The sequence below is a fragment of the Somniosus microcephalus genome, chromosome 15, assembly GCF_052327205.1.
Source record: "Somniosus microcephalus isolate GS21.2 chromosome 15, FLI_Smic_1.0, whole genome shotgun sequence".
NCBI classification, from domain to species: domain Eukaryota; kingdom Metazoa; phylum Chordata; class Chondrichthyes; order Squaliformes; family Somniosidae; genus Somniosus; species Somniosus microcephalus.
In genome coordinates, this window is record NC_141001.1 from 58,350,348 (window position 1) to 58,372,614 (window position 22,267).

Genomic DNA, 22,267 nt, shown 5'->3' on the forward strand with positions numbered 1-22,267 from the left:
TGTCACATTTTGCAAGGCACTGATACTTGCGCTGAAGGCTAGTATAGCCGAATAGAATCGGAATGCTGTCCTTGCCCAGAAATGTGCAATCACTGAAATTGTCTTGATGTTCTTACTTAGTCGTCACCGGAGCATGCAATGACACCAGATGAGTAAAGGAAGCACAGCATCATACCTGCATTAACTCAGTGCAGGCGAGCAGCTGCTGCCATTTTGAACTGAAGGCAGCTGAAACAAGAGCAAAAGCTGCCGGGTGCGGTGGCGCGCACCTGTGATCCCGCTGCTGGGAGGCTGAGGCTGTAGGATTGCTTGAGGTCAGGAGTTCTGGGCTGCCGTCTTCTGTGCCGATCGGGTGTCCGCACTAAGAGCAGTATCCACATGGTGGTCCTAGGAGAACCTGGGCTCACCAGGTCGGATAAAGCGGGGTGAACCGGCCCAGGTCGGAAACGGAGCAGGTCAAAGCCCCCGTGCTGCTCGGTAGTCGGGTCGCACTTGTGAATAGAGGCTGCAGTGCAGCCTGGCCAATACAGTGAGACGCATCCTTTTCCCACTCTCTGCTTTACAACAAACAAACAAACAAAAAACCTCCACACGTGTCCATCGCCAACACTGCAAACAAACTCGCTGCCTTTTCTCCCCACATTCAGTCACACCACACTAATCTTGCGACCCGCAATGATTTCCCCTCTCACATCCAATATCATCGCCACAACAAAGCCTCACACTTTACAACATCTTAATCTTCACCAGCCCCCCACGCACATGCACACACACTCTCCCCATCATTATCATCACGGCATTTTACTACCACATTCCCCACTTTGTCTCCGTCACATTCAACTCACGCTTACTGCTCCCTGCTGCTCACTGCAGCCACTGCACTTACAAAATCTCCACTTTACACAATTATGCTCGCCGCGGCCACGAGAGAGCGCAAATCTCATTTCATTCTCCTCCACACTTGACCCACTACTAAATGGCATACATTTAGTTTGGCAATCACTCACATTCAATCTAATTCTTTGCTCGTTTCCTACCCTTTCACTCATTCAGTTATGCAATTCACTGTTTTTCCAACATTAGCAGCTCTCGACGCTGCGGGCTGCATTTTACTCACTGCAAATGCAACCGAGCGAGACACAGCAAAAGTTTCCTTATAATTTACACTGACTCAACTTATCTCCAAGCCCCATTGTGAGATCACCGAAAGCCCACTGCTCAACGTCGTCGCTACTTAATGTAACCCGAAGGAGAAGGCCAGGGCAGAAGATAGGGGCCGAGGAAACAAACAATGCTCACTGATTGTGACTTGACCGCTTCACTTAGTAAGAACTGTGCGTCAGTGAGATATTTTACATCAGAAATGACTCTGCTCCTCCGTGCTGCAATCCTCGCAGCAAACGCGAATCTGAACGACAGCCAACCGACACGCCGCCTGTCACATTTTGCAAGGCACTGATACTTGCGCTGAAGGCTAGTATAGCCGAATAGAATCGGAATGCTGTCCTTGCCCAGAAATGTGCAATCACTGAAATTGTCTTGATGTTCTTACTTAGTCGTCACCGGAGCATGCAATGACACCAGATGAGTAAAGGAAGCACAGCATCATACCTGCATTAACTCAGTGCAGGCGAGCAGCTGCTGCCATTTTGAACTGAAGGCAGCTGAAACAAGAGCAAAAGCTGCCGGGTGCGGTGGCGCGCACCTGTGATCCCGCTGCTGGGAGGCTGAGGCTGTAGGATTGCTTGAGGTCAGGAGTTCTGGGCTGCCGTCTTCTGTGCCGATCGGGTGTCCGCACTAAGAGCAGTATCCACATGGTGGTCCTAGGAGAACCTGGGCTCACCAGGTCGGATAAAGCGGGGTGAACCGGCCCAGGTCGGAAACGGAGCAGGTCAAAGCCCCCGTGCTGCTCGGTAGTCGGGTCGCACTTGTGAATAGAGGCTGCAGTGCAGCCTGGCCAATACAGTGAGACGCATCCTTTTCCCACTCTCTGCTTTACAACAAACAAACAAACAAAAAACCTCCACACGTGTCCATCGCCAACACTGCAAACAAACTCGCTGCCTTTTCTCCCCACATTCAGTCACACCACACTAATCTTGCGACCCGCAATGATTTCCCCTCTCACATCCAATATCATCGCCACAACAAAGCCTCACACTTTACAACATCTTAATCTTCACCAGCCCCCCACGCACATGCACACACACTCTCCCCATCATTATCATCACGGCATTTTACTACCACATTCCCCACTTTGTCTCCGTCACATTCAACTCACGCTTACTGCTCCCTGCTGCTCACTGCAGCCACTGCACTTACAAAATCTCCACTTTACACAATTATGCTCGCCGCGGCCACGAGAGAGCGCAAATCTCATTTCATTCTCCTCCACACTTGACCCACTACTAAATGGCATACATTTAGTTTGGCAATCACTCACATTCAATCTAATTCTTTGCTCGTTTCCTACCCTTTCACTCATTCAGTTATGCAATTCACTGTTTTTCCAACATTAGCAGCTCTCGACGCTGCGGGCTGCATTTTACTCACTGCAAATGCAACCGAGCGAGACACAGCAAAAGTTTCCTTATAATTTACACTGACTCAACTTATCTCCAAGCCCCATTGTGAGATCACCGAAAGCCCACTGCTCAACGTCGTCGCTACTTAATGTAACCCGAAGGAGAAGGCCAGGGCAGAAGATAGGGGCCGAGGAAACAAACAATGCTCACTGATTGTGACTTGACCGCTTCACTTAGTAAGAACTGTGCGTCAGTGAGATATTTTACATCAGAAATGACTCTGCTCCTCCGTGCTGCAATCCTCGCAGCAAACGCGAATCTGAACGACAGCCAACCGACACGCCGCCTGTCACATTTTGCAAGGCACTGATACTTGCGCTGAAGGCTAGTATAGCCGAATAGAATCGGAATGCTGTCCTTGCCCAGAAATGTGCAATCACTGAAATTGTCTTGATGTTCTTACTTAGTCGTCACCGGAGCATGCAATGACACCAGATGAGTAAAGGAAGCACAGCATCATACCTGCATTAACTCAGTGCAGGCGAGCAGCTGCTGCCATTTTGAACTGAAGGCAGCTGAAACAAGAGCAAAAGCTGTCGGGTGCGGTGGCGCGCACCTGTGATCCCGCTGCCGGGCGGCTGAGGCTGTAGGATTGCTTGAGGTCAGGAGTTCTGGGCTGCCGTCTTCTGTGCCGATCGGGTGTCCGCACTAAGAGCAGTATCCACATGGTGGTCCTAGGAGAACCTGGGCTCACCAGGTCGGATAAAGCGGGGTGAACCGGCCCAGGTCGGAAACGGAGCAGGTCAAAGCCCCCGTGCTGCTCGGTAGTCGGGTCGCACTTGTGAATAGAGGCTGCAGTGCAGCCTGGCCAATACAGTGAGACGCATCCTTTTCCCACTCTCTGCTTTACAACAAACAAACAAACAAAAAACCTCCACACGTGTCCATCGCCAACACTGCAAACAAACTCGCTGCCTTTTCTCCCCACATTCAGTCACACCACACTAATCTTGCGACCCGCAATGATTTCCCCTCTCACATCCAATATCATCGCCACAACAAAGCCTCACACTTTACAACATCTTAATCTTCACCAGCCCCCCACGCACATGCACACACACTCTCCCCATCATTATCATCACGGCATTTTACTACCACATTCCCCACTTTGTCTCCGTCACATTCAACTCACGCTTACTGCTCCCTGCTGCTCACTGCAGCCACTGCACTTACAAAATCTCCACTTTACACAATTATGCTCGCCGCGGCCACGAGAGAGCGCAAATCTCATTTCATTCTCCTCCACACTTGACCCACTACTAAATGGCATACATTTAGTTTGGCAATCACTCACATTCAATCTAATTCTTTGCTCGTTTCCTACCCTTTCACTCATTCAGTTATGCAATTCACTGTTTTTCCAACATTAGCAGCTCTCGACGCTGCGGGCTGCATTTTACTCACTGCAAATGCAACCGAGCGAGACACAGCAAAAGTTTCCTTATAATTTACACTGACTCAACTTATCTCCAAGCCCCATTGTGAGATCACCGAAAGCCCACTGCTCAACGTCGTCGCTACTTAATGTAACCCGAAGGAGAAGGCCAGGGCAGAAGATAGGGGCCGAGGAAACAAACAATGCTCACTGATTGTGACTTGACCGCTTCACTTAGTAAGAACTGTGCGTCAGTGAGATATTTTACATCAGAAATGACTCTGCTCCTCCGTGCTGCAATCCTCGCAGCAAACGCGAATCTGAACGACAGCCAACCGACACGCCGCCTGTCACATTTTGCAAGGCACTGATACTTGCGCTGAAGGCTAGTATAGCCGAATAGAATCGGAATGCTGTCCTTGCCCAGAAATGTGCAATCACTGAAATTGTCTTGATGTTCTTACTTAGTCGTCACCGGAGCATGCAATGACACCAGATGAGTAAAGGAAGCACAGCATCATACCTGCATTAACTCAGTGCAGGCGAGCAGCTGCTGCCATTTTGAACTGAAGGCAGCTGAAACAAGAGCAAAAGCTGCCGGGTGCGGTGGCGCGCACCTGTGATCCCGCTGCTGGGAGGCTGAGGCTGTAGGATTGCTTGAGGTCAGGAGTTCTGGGCTGCCGTCTTCTGTGCCGATCGGGTGTCCGCACTAAGAGCAGTATCCACATGGTGGTCCTAGGAGAACCTGGGCTCACCAGGTCGGATAAAGCGGGGTGAACCGGCCCAGGTCGGAAACGGAGCAGGTCAAAGCCCCCGTGCTGCTCGGTAGTCGGGTCGCACTTGTGAATAGAGGCTGCAGTGCAGCCTGGCCAATACAGTGAGACGCATCCTTTTCCCACTCTCTGCTTTACAACAAACAAACAAACAAAAAACCTCCACACGTGTCCATCGCCAACACTGCAAACAAACTCGCTGCCTTTTCTCCCCACATTCAGTCACACCACACTAATCTTGCGACCCGCAATGATTTCCCCTCTCACATCCAATATCATCGCCACAACAAAGCCTCACACTTTACAACATCTTAATCTTCACCAGCCCCCCACGCACATGCACACACACTCTCCCCATCATTATCATCACGGCATTTTACTACCACATTCCCCACTTTGTCTCCGTCACATTCAACTCACGCTTACTGCTCCCTGCTGCTCACTGCAGCCACTGCACTTACAAAATCTCCACTTTACACAATTATGCTCGCCGCGGCCACGAGAGAGCGCAAATCTCATTTCATTCTCCTCCACACTTGACCCACTACTAAATGGCATACATTTAGTTTGGCAATCACTCACATTCAATCTAATTCTTTGCTCGTTTCCTACCCTTTCACTCATTCAGTTATGCAATTCACTGTTTTTCCAACATTAGCAGCTCTCGACGCTGCGGGCTGCATTTTACTCACTGCAAATGCAACCGAGCGAGACACAGCAAAAGTTTCCTTATAATTTACACTGACTCAACTTATCTCCAAGCCCCATTGTGAGATCACCGAAAGCCCACTGCTCAACGTCGTCGCTACTTAATGTAACCCGAAGGAGAAGGCCAGGGCAGAAGATAGGGGCCGAGGAAACAAACAATGCTCACTGATTGTGACTTGACCGCTTCACTTAGTAAGAACTGTGCGTCAGTGAGATATTTTACATCAGAAATGACTCTGCTCCTCCGTGCTGCAATCCTCGCAGCAAACGCGAATCTGAACGACAGCCAACCGACACGCCGCCTGTCACATTTTGCAAGGCACTGATACTTGCGCTGAAGGCTAGTATAGCCGAATAGAATCGGAATGCTGTCCTTGCCCAGAAATGTGCAATCACTGAAATTGTCTTGATGTTCTTACTTAGTCGTCACCGGAGCATGCAATGACACCAGATGAGTAAAGGAAGCACAGCATCATACCTGCATTAACTCAGTGCAGGCGAGCAGCTGCTGCCATTTTGAACTGAAGGCAGCTGAAACAAGAGCAAAAGCTGCCGGGTGCGGTGGCGCGCACCTGTGATCCCGCTGCTGGGAGGCTGAGGCTGTAGGTATTGCTTGAGGTCAGGAGTTCTGGGCTGCCGTCTTCTGTGCCGATCGGGTGTCCGCACTAAGAGCAGTATCCACATGGTGGTCCTAGGAGAACCTGGGCTCACCAGGTCGGATAAAGCGGGGTGAACCGGCCCAGGTCGGAAACGGAGCAGGTCAAAGCCCCCGTGCTGCTCGGTAGTCGGGTCGCACTTGTGAATAGAGGCTGCAGTGCAGCCTGGCCAATACAGTGAGACGCATCCTTTTCCCACTCTCTGCTTTACAACAAACAAAAAACCTCCACACGTGTCCATCGCCAACACTGCAAACAAACTCGCTGCCTTTTCTCCCCACATTCAGTCACACCACACTAATCTTGCGACCCGCAATGATTTCCCCTCTCACATCCAATATCATCGCCACAACAAAGCCTCACACTTTACAACATCTTAATCTTCACCAGCCCCCCACGCACATGCACACACACTCTCCCCATCATTATCATCACGGCATTTTACTACCACATTCCCCACTTTGTCTCCGTCACATTCAACTCACGCTTACTGCTCCCTGCTGCTCACTGCAGCCACTGCACTTACAAAATCTCCACTTTACACAATTATGCTCGCCGCGGCCACGAGAGAGCGCAAATCTCATTTCATTCTCCTCCACACTTGACCCACTACTAAATGGCATACATTTAGTTTGGCAATCACTCACATTCAATCTAATTCTTTGCTCGTTTCCTACCCTTTCACTCATTCAGTTATGCAATTCACTGTTTTTCCAACATTAGCAGCTCTCGACGCTGCGGGCTGCATTTTACTCACTGCAAATGCAACCGAGCGAGACACAGCAAAAGTTTCCTTATAATTTACACTGACTCAACTTATCTCCAAGCCCCATTGTGAGATCACCGAAAGCCCACTGTTCAACGTCGTCGCTACTTAATGTAACCCGAAGGAGAAGGCCAGGGCAGAAGATAGGGGCCGAGGAAACAAACAATGCTCACTGATTGTGACTTGACCGCTTCACTTAGTAAGAACTGTGCGTCAGTGAGATATTTTACATCAGAAATGACTCTGCTCCTCCGTGCTGCAATCCTCGCAGCAAACGCGAATCTGAACGACAGCCAACCGACACGCCGCCTGTCACATTTTGCAAGGCACTGATACTTGCGCTGAAGGCTAGTATAGCCGAATAGAATCGGAATGCTGTCCTTGCCCAGAAATGTGCAATCACTGAAATTGTCTTGATGTTCTTACTTAGTCGTCACCGGAGCATGCAATGACACCAGATGAGTAAAGGAAGCACAGCATCATACCTGCATTAACTCAGTGCAGGCGAGCAGCTGCTGCCATTTTGAACTGAAGGCAGCTGAAACAAGAGCAAAAGCTGCCGGGTGCGGTGGCGCGCACCTGTGATCCCGCTGCTGGGAGGCTGAGGCTGTAGGATTGCTTGAGGTCAGGAGTTCTGGGCTGCCGTCTTCTGTGCCGATCGGGTGTCCGCACTAAGAGCAGTATCCACATGGTGGTCCTAGGATAACCTGGGCTCACCAGGTCGGATAAAGCGGGGTGAACCGGCCCAGGTCGGAAACGGAGCAGGTCAAAGCCCCCGTGCTGCTCGGTAGTCGGGTCGCACTTGTGAATAGAGGCTGCAGTGCAGCCTGGCCAATACAGTGAGACGCATCCTTTTCCCACTCTCTGCTTTACAACAAACAAACAAACAAAAAACCTCCACACGTGTCCATCGCCAACACTGCAAACAAACTCGCTGCCTTTTCTCCCCACATTCAGTCACACCACACTAATCTTGCGACCCGCAATGATTTCCCCTCTCACATCCAATATCATCGCCACAACAAAGCCTCACACTTTACAACATCTTAATCTTCAACAGCCCCCCACGCACATGCACACACACTCTCCCCATCATTATCATCACGGCATTTTACTACCACATTCCCCACTTTGTCTCCGTCACATTCAACTCACGCTTACTGCTCCCTGCTGCTCACTGCAGCCACTGCACTTACAAAATCTCCACTTTACACAATTATGCTCGCCGCGGCCACGAGAGAGCGCAAATCTCATTTCATTCTCCTCCACACTTGACCCACTACTAAATGGCATACATTTAGTTTGGCAATCACTCACATTCAATCTAATTCTTTGCTCGTTTCCTACCCTTTCACTCATTCAGTTATGCAATTCACTGTTTTTCCAACATTAGCAGCTCTCGACGCTGCGGGCTGCATTTTACTCACTGCAAATGCAACCGAGCGAGACACAGCAAAAGTTTCCTTATAATTTACACTGACTCAACTTATCTCCAAGCCCCATTGTGAGATCACCGAAAGCCCACTGTTCAACGTCGTCACTACTTAATGTAACCCGAAGGAGAAGGCCAGGGCAGAAGATAGGGGCCGAGGAAACAAACAATGCTCACTGATTGTGACTTGACCGCTTCACTTAGTAAGAACTGTGCGTCAGTGAGATATTTTACATCAGAAATGACTCTGCTCCTCCGTGCTGCAATCCTCGCAGCAAACGCGAATCTGAACGACAGCCAACCGACACGCCGCCTGTCACATTTTGCAAGGCACTGATACTTGCGCTGAAGGCTAGTATAGCCGAATAGAATCGGAATGCTGTCCTTGCCCAGAAATGTGCAATCACTGAAATTGTCTTGATGTTCTTACTTAGTCGTCACCGGAGCATGCAATGACACCAGATGAGTAAAGGAAGCACAGCATCATACCTGCATTAACTCAGTGCAGGCGAGCAGCTGCTGCCATTTTGAACTGAAGGCAGCTGAAACAAGAGCAAAAGCTGCCGGGTGCGGTGGCGCGCACCTGTGATCCCGCTGCTGGGAGGCTGAGGCTGTAGGATTGCTTGAGGTCAGGAGTTCTGGGCTGCCGTCTTCTGTGCCGATCGGGTGTCCGCACTAAGAGCAGTATCCACATGGTGGTCCTAGGATAACCTGGGCTCACCAGGTCGGATAAAGCGGGGTGAACCGGCCCAGGTCGGAAACGGAGCAGGTCAAAGCCCCCGTGCTGCTCGGTAGTCGGGTCGCACTTGTGAATCGAGGCTGCAGTGCAGCCTGGCCAATACAGTGAGACGCATCCTTTTCCCACTCTCTGCTTTACAACAAACAAACAAACAAAAAACCTCCACACGTGTCCATCGCCAACACTGCAAACAAACTCGCTGCCTTTTCTCCCCACATTCAGTCACACCACACTAATCTTGCGACCCGCAATGATTTCCCCTCTCACATCCAATATCATCGCCACAACAAAGCCTCACACTTTACAACATTTTAATCTTCACCAGCCCCCCACGCACATGCACACACACTCTCCCCATCATTATCATCACGGCATTTTACTACCACATTCCCCACTTTGTCTCCGTCACATTCAACTCACGCTTACTGCTCCCTGCTGCTCACTGCAGCCACTGCACTTACAAAATCTCCACTTTACACAATTATGCTCGCCGCGGCCACGAGAGAGCGCAAATCTCATTTCATTCTCCTCCACACTTGACCCACTACTAAATGGCATACATTTAGTTTGGCAATCACTCACATTCAATCTAATTCTTTGCTCGTTTCCTACCCTTTCACTCATTCAGTTATGCAATTCACTGTTTTTCCAACATTGGCAGCTCTCGACGCTGCGGGCTGCATTTTACTCACTGCAAATGCAACCGAGCGAGACACAGCAAAAGTTTCCTTATAATTTACACTGACTCAACTTATCTCCAAGCCCCATTGTGAGATCACCGAAAGCCCACTGTTCAACGTCGTCGCTACTTAATGTAACCCGAAGGAGAAGGCCAGGGCAGAAGATAGGGGCCGAGGAAACAAACAATGCTCACTGATTGTGACTTGACCGCTTCACTTAGTAAGAACTGTGCGTCAGTGAGATATTTTACATCAGAAATGACTCTGCTCCTCCGTGCTGCAATCCTCGCAGCAAACGCGAATCTGAACGACAGCCAACCGACACGCCGCCTGTCACATTTTGCAAGGCACTGATACTTGCGCTGAAGGCTAGTATAGCCGAATAGAATCGGAATGCTGTCCTTGCCCAGAAATGTGCAATCACTGAAATTGTCTTGATGTTCTTACTTAGTCGTCACCGGAGCATGCAATGACACCAGATGAGTAAAGGAAGCACAGCATCATACCTGCATTAACTCAGTGCAGGCGAGCAGCTGCTGCCATTTTGAACTGAAGGCAGCTGAAACAAGAGCAAAAGCTGCCGGGTGCGGTGGCGCGCACCTGTGATCCCGCTGCTGGGAGGCTGAGGCTGTAGGATTGCTTGAGGTCAGGAGTTCTGGGCTGCCGTCTTCTGTGCCGATCGGGTGTCCGCACTAAGAGCAGTATCCACATGGTGGTCCTAGGATAACCTGGGCTCACCAGGTCGGATAAAGCGGGGTGAACCGGCCCAGGTCGGAAACGGAGCAGGTCAAAGCCCCCGTGCTGCTCGGTAGTCGGGTCGCACTTGTGAATCGAGGCTGCAGTGCAGCCTGGCCAATACAGTGAGACGCATCCTTTTCCCACTCTCTGCTTTACAACAAACAAACAAACAAAAAACCTCCACACGTGTCCATCGCCAACACTGCAAACAAACTCGCTGCCTTTTCTCCCCACATTCAGTCACACCACACTAATCTTGCGACCCGCAATGATTTCCCCTCTCACATCCAATATCATCGCCACAACAAAGCCTCACACTTTACAACATTTTAATCTTCACCAGCCCCCCACGCACATGCACACACACTCTCCCCATCATTATCATCACGGCATTTTACTACCACATTCCCCACTTTGTCTCCGTCACATTCAACTCACGCTTACTGCTCCCTGCTGCTCACTGCAGCCACTGCACTTACAAAATCTCCACTTTACACAATTATGCTCGCCGCGGCCACGAGAGAGCGCAAATCTCATTTCATTCTCCTCCACACTTGACCCACTACTAAATGGCATACATTTAGTTTGGCAATCACTCACATTCAATCTAATTCTTTGCTCGTTTCCTACCCTTTCACTCATTCAGTTATGCAATTCACTGTTTTTCCAACATTGGCAGCTCTCGACGCTGCGGGCTGCATTTTACTCACTGCAAATGCAACCGAGCGAGACACAGCAAAAGTTTCCTTATAATTTACACTGACTCAACTTATCTCCAAGCCCCATTGTGAGATCACCGAAAGCCCACTGTTCAACGTCGTCGCTACTTAATGTAACCCGAAGGAGAAGGCCAGGGCAGAAGATAGGGGCCGAGGAAACAAACAATGCTCACTGATTGTGACTTGACCGCTTCACTTAGTAAGAACTGTGCGTCAGTGAGATATTTTACATCAGAAATGACTCTGCTCCTCCGTGCTGCAATCCTCGCAGCAAACGCGAATCTGAACGACAGCCAACCGACACGCCGCCTGTCACATTTTGCAAGGCACTGATACTTGCGCTGAAGGCTAGTATAGCCGAATAGAATCGGAATGCTGTCCTTGCCCAGAAATGTGCAATCACTGAAATTGTCTTGATGTTCTTACTTAGTCGTCACCGGAGCATGCAATGACACCAGATGAGTAAAGGAAGCACAGCATCATACCTGCATTAACTCAGTGCAGGCGAGCAGCTGCTGCCATTTTGAACTGAAGGCAGCTGAAACAAGAGCAAAAGCTGCCGGGTGCGGTGGCGCGCACCTGTGATCCCGCTGCTGGGAGGCTGAGGCTGTAGTGATTGCTTGAGGTCAGGAGTTCTGGGCTGCCGTCTTCTGTGCCGATCGGGTGTCCGCACTAAGAGCAGTATCCACATGGTGGTCCTAGGAGAACCTGGGCTCACCAGGTCGGATAAAGCGGGGTGAACCGGCCCAGGTCGGAAACGGAGCAGGTCAAAGCCCCCGTGCTGCTCGGTAGTCGGGTCGCACTTGTGAATAGAGGCTGCAGTGCAGCCTGGCCAATACAGTGAGACGCATCCTTTTCCCACTCTCTGCTTTACAACAAACAAACAAACAAAAAACCTCCACACGTGTCCATCGCCAACACTGCAAACAAACTCGCTGCCTTTTCTCCCCACATTCAGTCACACCACACTAATCTTGCGACCCGCAATGATTTCCCCTCTCACATCCAATATCATCGCCACAACAAAGCCTCACACTTTACAACATCTTAATCTTCACCAGCCCCCCACGCACATGCACACACACTCTCCCCATCATTATCATCACGGCATTTTACTACCACATTCCCCACTTTGTCTCCGTCACATTCAACTCACGCTTACTGCTCCCTGCTGCTCACTGCAGCCACTGCACTTACAAAATCTCCACTTTACACAATTATGCTCGCCGCGGCCACGAGAGAGCGCAAATCTCATTTCATTCTCCTCCACACTTGACCCACTACTAAATGGCATACATTTAGTTTGGCAATCACTCACATTCAATCTAATTCTTTGCTCGTTTCCTACCCTTTCACTCATTCAGTTATGCAATTCACTGTTTTTCCAACATTGGCAGCTCTCGACGCTGCGGGCTGCATTTTACTCACTGCAAATGCAACCGAGCGAGACACAGCAAAAGTTTCCTTATAATTTACACTGACTCAACTTATCTCCAAGCCCCATTGTGAGATCACCGAAAGCCCACTGTTCAACGTCGTCGCTACTTAATGTAACCCGAAGGAGAAGGCCGGGGCAGAAGATAGGGGCCGAGGAAACAAACAATGCTCACTGATTGTGACTTGACCGCTTCACTTAGTAAGAACTGTGCGTCAGTGAGATATTTTACGTCAGAAATGACTCTGCTCCTCCGTGCTGCAATCCTCGCAGCAAACGCGAATCTGAACGACAGCCAACCGACACGCCGCCTGTCACATTTTGCAAGGCACTGATACTTGCGCTGAAGGCTAGTATAGCCGAATAGAATCGGAATGCTGTCCTTGCCCAGAAATGTGCAATCACTGAAATTGTCTTGATGTTCTTACTTAGTCGTCACCGGAGCATGCAATGACACCAGATGAGTAAAGGAAGCACAGCATCATACCTGCATTAACTCAGCGCAGGCGAGCAGCTGCTGCCATTTTGAACTGAAGGCAGCTGAAACAAGAGCAAAAGCTGCCGGGTGCGGTGGCGCGCACCTGTGATCCCGCTGCTGGGAGGCTGAGGCTGTAGGATTGCTTGAGGTCAGGAGTTCTGGGCTGCCGTCTTCTGTGCCGATCGGGTGTCCGCACTAAGAGCAGTATCCACATGGTGGTCCTAGGATAACCTGGGCTCACCAGGTCGGATAAAGCGGGGTGAACCGGCCCAGGTCGGAAACGGAGCAGGTCAAAGCCCCCGTGCTGCTCGGTAGTCGGGTCGCACTTGTGAATAGAGGCTGCAGTGCAGCCTGGCCAATACAGTGAGACGCATCCTTTTCCCACTCTCTGCTTTACAACAAACAAACAAAAAACCTCCACACGTGTCCATCGCCAACACTGCAAACAAACTCGCTGCCTTTTCTCCCCACATTCAGTCACACCACACTAATCTTGCGACCCGCAATGATTTCCCCTCTCACATCCAATATCATCGCCACAACAAAGCCTCACACTTTACAACATCTTAATCTTCAACAGCCCCCCACGCACATGCACACACACTCTCCCCATCATTATCATCACGGCATTTTACTACCACATTCCCCACTTTGTCTCCGTCACATTCAACTCACGCTTACTGCTCCCTGCTGCTCACTGCAGCCACTGCACTTACAAAATCTCCACTTTACACAATTATGCTCGCCGCGGCCACGAGAGAGCGCAAATCTCATTTCATTCTCCTCCACACTTGACCCACTACTAAATGGCATACATTTAGTTTGGCAATCACTCACATTCAATCTAATTCTTTGCTCGTTTCCTACCCTTTCACTCATTCAGTTATGCAATTCACTGTTTTTCCAACATTGGCAGCTCTCGACGCTGCGGGCTGCATTTTACTCACTGCAAATGCAACCGAGCGAGACACAGCAAAAGTTTCCTTATAATTTACACTGACTCAACTTATCTCCAAGCCCCATTGTGAGATCACCGAAAGCCCACTGTTCAACGTCGTCGCTACTTAATGTAACCCGAAGGAGAAGGCCAGGGCAGAAGATAGGGGCCGAGGAAACAAACAATGCTCACTGATTGTGACTTGACCGCTTCACTTAGTAAGAACTGTGCGTCAGTGAGATATTTTACATCAGAAATGACTCTGCTCCTCCGTGCTGCAATCCTCGCAGCAAACGCGAATCTGAACGACAGCCAACCGACACGCCGCCTGTCACATTTTGCAAGGCACTGATACTTGCGCTGAAGGCTAGTATAGCCGAATAGAATCGGAATGCTGTCCTTGCCCAGAAATGTGCAATCACTGAAATTGTCTTGATGTTCTTACTTAGTCGTCACCGGAGCATGCAATGACACCAGATGAGTAAAGGAAGCACAGCATCATACCTGCATTAACTCAGTGCAGGCGAGCAGCTGCTGCCATTTTGAACTGAAGGCAGCTGAAACAAGAGCAAAAGCTGCCGGGTGCGGTGGCGCGCACCTGTGATCCCGCTGCTGGGAGGCTAAGGCTGTAGGTATTGCTTGAGGTCAGGAGTTCTGGGCTGCCGTCTTCTGTGCCGATCGGGTGTCCGCACTAAGAGCAGTATCCACATGGTGGTCCTAGAATAACCTGGGCTCACCAGGTCGGATAAAGCGGGGTGAACCGGCCCAGGTCGGAAACGGAGCAGGTCAAAGCCCCCGTGCTGCTCGGTAGTCGGGTCGCACTTGTGAATAGAGGCTGCAGTGCAGCCTGGCCAATACAGTGAGACGCATCCTTTTCCCACTCTCTGCTTTACAACAAACAAACAAACAAAAAACCTCCACACGTGTCCATCGCCAACACTGCAAACAAACTCGCTGCCTTTTCTCCCCACATTCAGTCACACCACACTAATCTTGCGACCCGCAATGATTTCCCCTCTCACATCCAATATCATCGCCACAACAAAGCCTCACACTTTACAACATCTTAATCTTCAACAGCCCCCCACGCACATGCACACACACTCTCCCCATCATTATCATCACGGCATTTTACTACCACATTCCCCACTTTGTCTCCGTCACATTCAACTCACGCTTACTGCTCCCTGCTGCTCACTGCAGCCACTGCACTTACAAAATCTCCACTTTACACAATTATGCTCGCCGCGGCCACGAGAGAGCGCAAATCTCATTTCATTCTCCTCCACACTTGACCCACTACTAAATGGCATACATTTAGTTTGGCAATCACTCACATTCAATCTAATTCTTTGCTCGTTTCCTACCCTTTCACTCATTCAGTTATGCAATTCACTGTTTTTCCAACATTGGCAGCTCTCGACGCTGCGGGCTGCATTTTACTCACTGCAAATGCAACCGAGCGAGACACAGCAAAAGTTTCCTTATAATTTACACTGACTCAACTTATCTCCAAGCCCCATTGTGAGATCACCGAAAGCCCACTGTTCAACGTCGTCGCTACTTAATGTAACCCGAAGGAGAAGGCCAGGGCAGAAGATAGGGGCCGAGGAAACAAACAATGCTCACTGATTGTGACTTGACCGCTTCACTTAGTAAGAACTGTGCGTCAGTGAGATATTTTACATCAGAAATGACTCTGCTCCTCCGTGCTGCAATCCTCGCAGCAAACGCGAATCTGAACGACAGCCAACCGACACGCCGCCTGTCACATTTTGCAAGGCACTGATACTTGCGCTGAAGGCTAGTATAGCCGAATAGAATCGGAATGCTGTCCTTGCCCAGAAATGTGCAATCACTGAAATTGTCTTGATGTTCTTACTTAGTCGTCACCGGAGCATGCAATGACACCAGATGAGTAAAGGAAGCACAGCATCATACCTGCATTAACTCAGTGCAGGCGAGCAGCTGCTGCCATTTTGAACTGAAGGCAGCTGAAACAAGAGCAAAAGCTGCCGGGTGCGGTGGCGCGCACCTGTGATCCCGCTGCTGGGAGGCTAAGGCTGTAGGATTGCTTGAGGTCAGGAGTTCTGGGCTGCCGTCTTCTGTGCCGATCGGGTGTCCGCACTAAGAGCAGTATCCACATGGTGGTCCTAGAATAACCTGGGCTCACCAGGTCGGATAAAGCGGGGTGAACCGGCCCAGGTCGGAAACGGAGCAGGTCAAAGCCCCCGTGCTGCTCGGTAGTCGGGTCGCACTTGTGAATAGAGGCTGCAGTGCAGCCTGGCCAATACAGTGAGACGCATCCTTTTCCCACTCTCTGCTTTACAACAAACAAACAAACAAAAAACCTCCACACGTGTCCATCGCCAACACTGCAAACAAACTCGCTGCCTTTTCTCCCCACATTCAGTCACACCACACTAATCTTGCGACCCGCAATGATTTCCCCTCTCACATCCAATATCATCGCCACAACAAAGCCTCACACTTTACAACATCTTAATCTTCAACAGCCCCCCACGCACATGCACACACACTCTCCCCATCATTATCATCACGGCATTTTACTACCACATTCCCCACTTTGTCTCCGTCACATTCAACTCACGCTTACTGCTCCCTGCTGCTCACTGCAGCCACTGCACTTACAAAATCTCCACTTTACACAATTATGCTCGCCGCGGCCACGAGAGAGCGCAAATCTCATTTCATTCTCCTCCACACTTGACCCACTACTAAATGGCATACATTTAGTTTGGCAATCACTCACATTCAATCTAATTCTTTGCTCGTTTCCTACCCTTTCACTCATTCAGTTATGCAATTCACTGTTTTTCCAACATTAGCAGCTCTCGACGCTGCGGGCTGCATTTTACTCACTGCAAATGCAACCGAGCGAGACACAGCAAAAGTTTCCTTATAATTTACACTGACTCAACTTATCTCCAAGCCCCATTGTGAGATCACCGAAAGCCCACTGTTCAACGTCGTCACTACTTAATGTAACCCGAAGGAGAAGGCCAGGGCAGAAGATAGGGGCCGAGGAAACAAACAATGCTCACTGATTGTGACTTGACCGCTTCACTTAGTAAGAACTGTGCGTCAGTGAGATATTTTACATCAGAAATGACTCTGCTCCTCCGTGCTGCAATCCTCGCAGCAAACGCGAATCTGAACGACAGCCAACCGACACGCCGCCTGTCACATTTTGCAAGGCACTGATACTTGCGCTGAAGGCTAGTATAGCCGAATAGAATCGGAATGCTGTCCTTGCCCAGAAATGTGCAATCACTGAAATTGTCTTGATGTTCTTACTTAGTCGTCACCGGAGCATGCAATGACACCAGATGAGTAAAGGAAGCACAGCATCATACCTGCATTAACTCAGTGCAGGCGAGCAGCTGCTGCCATTTTGAACTGAAGGCAGCTGAAACAAGAGCAAAAGCTGCCGGGTGCGGTGGCGCGCACCTCTGATCCCGCTGCTGGGAGGCTGAGGCTGTAGGATTGCTTGAGGTCAGGAGTTCTGGGCTGCCGTCTTCTGTGCCGATCGGGTGTCCGCACTAAGAGCAGTATCCACATGGTGGTCCTAGGATAACCTGGGCTCACCAGGTCGGATAAAGCGGGGTGAACCGGCCCAGGTCGGAAACGGAGCAGGTCAAAGCCCCCGTGCTGCTCGGTAGTCGGGTCGCACTTGTGAATCGAGGCTGCAGTGCAGCCTGGCCAATACAGTGAGACGCATCCTTTTCCCACTCTCTGCTTTACAACAAACAAACAAACAAAAAACCTCCACACGTGTCCATCGCCAACACTGCAAACAAACTCGCTGCCTTTTCTCCCCACATTCAGTCACACCACACTAATCTTGCGACCCGCAATGATTTCCCCTCTCACATCCAATATCATCGCCACAACAAAGCCTCACACTTTACAACATCTTAATCTTCACCAGCCCCCCACGCACATGCACACACACTCTCCCCATCATTATCATCACGGCATTTTACTACCACATTCCCCACTTTGTCTCCGTCACATTCAACTCACGCTTACTGCTCCCTGCTGCTCACTGCAGCCACTGCACTTACAAAATCTCCACTTTACACAATTATGCTCGCCGCGGCCACGAGAGAGCGCAAATCTCATTTCATTCTCCTCCACACTTGACCCACTACTAAATGGCATACATTTAGTTTGGCAATCACTCACATTCAATCTAATTCTTTGCTCGTTTCCTACCCTTTCACTCATTCAGTTATGCAATTCACTGTTTTTCCAACATTGGCAGTTCTCGACGCTGCGGGCTGCATTTTACTCACTGCAAATGCAACCGAGCGAGACACAGCAAAAGTTTCCTTATAATTTACACTGACTCAACTTATCTCCAAGCCCCATTGTGAGATCACCGAAAGCCCACTGTTCAACGTCGTCGCTACTTAATGTAACCCGAAGGAGAAGGCCAGGGCAGAAGATAGGGGCCGAGGAAACAAACAATGCTCACTGATTGTGACTTGACCGCTTCACTTAGTAAGAACTGTGCGTCAGTGAGATATTTTACATCAGAAATGACTCTGCTCCTCCGTGCTGCAATCCTCGCAGCAAACGCGAATCTGAACGACAGCCAACCGACACGCCGCCTGTCACATTTTGCAAGGCAATGATACTTGCGCTGAAGGCTAGTATAGCCGAATAGAATCGGAATGCTGTCCTTGCCCAGAAATGTGCAATCACTGAAATTGTCTTGATGTTCTTACTTAGTCGTCACCGGAGCATGCAATGACACCAGATGAGTAAAGGAAGCACAGCATCATACCTGCATTAACTCAGTGCAGGCGAGCAGCTGCTGCCATTTTGAACTGAAGGCAGCTGAAACAAGAGCAAAAGCTGCCGGGTGCGGTGGCGCGCACCTGTGATCCCGCTGCTGGGAGGCTGAGGCTGTAGTGATTGCTTGAGGTCAGGAGTTCTGGGCTGCCGTCTTCTGTGCCGATCGGGTGTCCGCACTAAGAGCAGTATCCACATGGTGGTCCTTGGAGAACCTGGGCTCACCAGGTCGGATAAAGCGGGGTGAACCGGCCCAGGTCGGAAATGGAGCAGGTCAAAGCCCCCGTGCTGCTCGGTAGTCGGGTCGCACTTGTGAATAGAGGCTGCAGTGCAGCCTGGCCAATACAGTGAGACGCATCCTTTTCCCACTCTCTGCTTTACAACAAACAAACAAACAAAAAACCTCCACACGTGTCCATCGCCAACACTGCAAACAAACTCGCTGCCTTTTCTCCCCACATTCAGTCACACCACACTAATCTTGCGACCCGCAATGATTTCCCCTCTCACATCCAATATCATCGCCACAACAAAGCCTCACACTTTACAACATCTTAATCTTCACCAGCCCCCCACGCACATGCACACACACTCTCCCCATCATTATCATCACGGCATTTTACTACCACATTCCCCACTTTGTCTCCGTCACATTCAACTCACGCTTACTGCTCCCTGCTGCTCACTGCAGCCACTGCACTTACAAAATCTCCACTTTACACAATTATGCTCGCCGCGGCCACGAGAGAGCGCAAATCTCATTTCATTCTCCTCCACACTTGACCCACTAGTAAATGGCATACATTTAGTTTGGCAATCACTCACATTCAATCTAATTCTTTGCTCGTTTCCTACCCTTTCACTCATTCAGTTATGCAATTCACTGTTTTTCCAACATTGGCAGCTCTCGACGCTGCGGGCTGCATTTTACTCACTGCAAATGCAACCGAGCGAGACACAGCAAAAGTTTCCTTATAATTTACACTGACTCAACTTATCTCCAAGCCCCATTGTGAGATCACCGAAAGCCCACTGTTCAACGTCGTCGCTACTTAATGTAACCCGAAGGAGAAGGCCAGGGCAGAAGATAGGGGCCGAGGAAACAAACAATGCTCACTGATTGTGACTTGACCGCTTCACTTAGTAAGAACTGTGCGTCAGTGAGATATTTTACATCAGAAATGACTCTGCTCCTCCGTGCTGCAATCCTCGCAGCAAACGCGAATCTGAACGACAGCCAACCGACACGCCGCCTGTCACATTTTGCAAGGCACTGATACTTGCGCTGAAGGCTAGTATAGCCGAATAGAATCGGAATGCTGTCCTTGCCCAGAAATGTGCAATCACTGAAATTGTCTTGATGTTCTTACTTAGTCGTCACCGGAGCATGCAATGACACCAGATGAGTAAAGGAAGCACAGCATCATACCTGCATTAACTCAGTGCAGGCGAGCAGCTGCTGCCATTTTGAACTGAAGGCAGCTGAAACAAGAGCAAAAGCTGCCGGGTGCGGTGGCGCGCACCTGTGATCCCGCTGCTGGGAGGCTAAGGCTGTAGGATTGCTTGAGGTCAGGAGTTCTGGGCTGCCGTCTTCTGTGCCGATCGGGTGTCCGCACTAAGAGCAGTATCCACATGGTGGTCCTAGGATAACCTGGGCTCACCAGGTCGGATAAAGCGGGGTGAACCGGCCCAGGTCCGAAACGGAGCAGGTCAAAGCCCCCGTGCTGCTCGGTAGTCGGGTCGCACTTGTGAATAGAGACTGCAGTGCAGCCTGGCCAATACAGTGAGACGCATCCTTTTCCCACTCTCTGCTTTACAACAAACAAACAAACAAAAAACCTCCACACGTGTCCATCGCCAACACTGCAAACAAACTCGCTGCCTTTTCTCCCCACATTCAGTCGCACCACACTAATCTTGCGACCCGCAATGATTTCCCCTCTCACATCCAATATCATCGCCACAACAAAGCCTCACACTTTACAGCATCTTAATCTTCACCAGCCCCCCACGCACATGCACACACACTCTCCCCATCATTATCATCACGGCATTTTACTACCACATTCCCCACTTTGTCTCCGTCACATTCAACTCACGCTTACTGCTCCCTGCTGCTCACTGCAGCCACTGCACTTACAAAATCTCCACTTTACACAATTATGCTCGCCGCGGCCACGAGAGAGCGCAAATCTCATTTCATTCTCCTCCACACTTGACCCACTACTAAATGGCATACATTTAGTTTGGCAATCACTCACATTCAATCTAATTCTTTGCTCGTTTCCTACCCTTTCACTCATTCAGTTATGCAATTCACTGTTTTTCCAACATTAGCAGCTCTCGACGCTGCGGGCTGCATTTTACTCACTGCAAATGCAACCGAGCGAGACACAGCAAAAGTTTCCTTATAATTTACACTGACTCAACTTATCTCCAAGCCCCATTGTGAGATCACCGAAAGCCCACTGTTCAACGTCGTCGCTACTTAATGTAACCCGAAGGAGAAGGCCAGGGCAGAAGATAGGGGCCGAGGAAACAAACAATGCTCACTGATTGTGACTTGACCGCTTCACTTAGTAAGAACTGTGCGTCAGTGAGATATTTTACATCAGAAATGACTCTGCTCCTCCTTGCTGCAATCCTCGCAGCAAACGCGAATCTGAACGACAGCCAACCGACACGCCGCCTGTCACATTTTGCAAGGCACTGATACTTGCGCTGAAGGCTAGTATAGCCGAATAGAATCGGAATGCTGTCCTTGCCCAGAAATGTGCAATCACTGAAATTGTCTTGATGTTCTTACTTAGTCGTCACCGGAGCATGCAATGACACCAGATGAGTAAAGGAAGCACAGCATCATACCTGCATTAACTCAGTGCAGGCGAGCAGCTGCTGCCATTTTGAACTGAAGGCAGCTGAAACAAGAGCAAAAGCTGCCGGGTGCGGTGGCGCGCACCTATGATCCCGCTGCTGGGAGACTGAGGCTGTAGGTATTGCTTGAGGTCAAGAGTTCTGGGCTGCCGTCTTCTGTGCCGATCGGGTGTTCGCACTAAGAGCTGTATCCACATGGTGCTTCTAGGTATAACCTGGCCTCACCAGGTCGGATAAAGCGGGGTGAACCGGCCCAGGTCGGAAACGGAGCAGGTCAAAGCCCCCGTGCTGCTCGGTAGTCGGGTCGCACTTGTGAATAGAGGCTGCAGTGCAGCCTGGCCAATACAGTGAGACGCATCCTTTTCCCACTCTCTGCTTTACAACAAACAAACAAACAAAAAACCTCCACACGTGTCCATCGCCAACACTGCAAACAAACTCGCTGCCTTTTCTCCCCACATTCAGTCACACCACACTAATCTTGCGACCCGCAATGATTTCCCCTCTCACATCCAATATCATCGCCACAACAAAGCCTCACACTTTACAAC

At 50.0% G+C, this 22,267-nt stretch overlaps 16 non-coding genes across 16 annotated transcripts; all 16 read left to right on the forward strand.

Moving 5' to 3' along the window:
- Positions 1 to 248: 248 nt before the first annotated feature.
- On the forward strand, positions 249 to 546 carry LOC147106873 (signal recognition particle RNA). The gene has a single exon (XR_015081109.1).
- Positions 547 to 1,684: 1,138 nt separating this feature from the next.
- LOC147106874 (signal recognition particle RNA) lies at positions 1,685 to 1,982 on the forward strand. Its single transcript, XR_015081110.1, has one exon.
- Positions 1,983 to 3,120: 1,138 nt separating this feature from the next.
- On the forward strand, positions 3,121 to 3,418 carry LOC147106875 (signal recognition particle RNA). Its single transcript, XR_015081201.1, has one exon.
- A 1,138-nt stretch (positions 3,419 to 4,556) lies between these two features.
- Positions 4,557 to 4,854, forward strand: LOC147106876 (signal recognition particle RNA). The gene has a single exon (XR_015081111.1).
- A 1,138-nt stretch (positions 4,855 to 5,992) lies between these two features.
- Positions 5,993 to 6,291, forward strand: LOC147106877 (signal recognition particle RNA). The gene has a single exon (XR_015081171.1).
- A 1,130-nt stretch (positions 6,292 to 7,421) lies between these two features.
- Positions 7,422 to 7,719, forward strand: LOC147106878 (signal recognition particle RNA). The gene has a single exon (XR_015081129.1).
- A 1,138-nt stretch (positions 7,720 to 8,857) lies between these two features.
- Positions 8,858 to 9,155, forward strand: LOC147106879 (signal recognition particle RNA). Its single transcript, XR_015081175.1, has one exon.
- Positions 9,156 to 10,293: 1,138 nt separating this feature from the next.
- On the forward strand, positions 10,294 to 10,591 carry LOC147106880 (signal recognition particle RNA). The gene has a single exon (XR_015081176.1).
- Positions 10,592 to 11,729: 1,138 nt separating this feature from the next.
- Positions 11,730 to 12,028, forward strand: LOC147106881 (signal recognition particle RNA). Its single transcript, XR_015081172.1, has one exon.
- Positions 12,029 to 13,166: 1,138 nt separating this feature from the next.
- Positions 13,167 to 13,464, forward strand: LOC147106882 (signal recognition particle RNA). Its single transcript, XR_015081130.1, has one exon.
- A 1,134-nt stretch (positions 13,465 to 14,598) lies between these two features.
- On the forward strand, positions 14,599 to 14,897 carry LOC147106883 (signal recognition particle RNA). Its single transcript, XR_015081212.1, has one exon.
- A 1,138-nt stretch (positions 14,898 to 16,035) lies between these two features.
- On the forward strand, positions 16,036 to 16,333 carry LOC147106884 (signal recognition particle RNA). The gene has a single exon (XR_015081163.1).
- Positions 16,334 to 17,471: 1,138 nt separating this feature from the next.
- On the forward strand, positions 17,472 to 17,769 carry LOC147106885 (signal recognition particle RNA). Its single transcript, XR_015081208.1, has one exon.
- Positions 17,770 to 18,907: 1,138 nt separating this feature from the next.
- Positions 18,908 to 19,206, forward strand: LOC147106886 (signal recognition particle RNA). The gene has a single exon (XR_015081214.1).
- Positions 19,207 to 20,344: 1,138 nt separating this feature from the next.
- LOC147106887 (signal recognition particle RNA) lies at positions 20,345 to 20,642 on the forward strand. The gene has a single exon (XR_015081162.1).
- A 1,138-nt stretch (positions 20,643 to 21,780) lies between these two features.
- On the forward strand, positions 21,781 to 22,080 carry LOC147106888 (signal recognition particle RNA). The gene has a single exon (XR_015081244.1).
- The last annotated feature ends 187 nt before the right edge of the window (positions 22,081 to 22,267 follow it).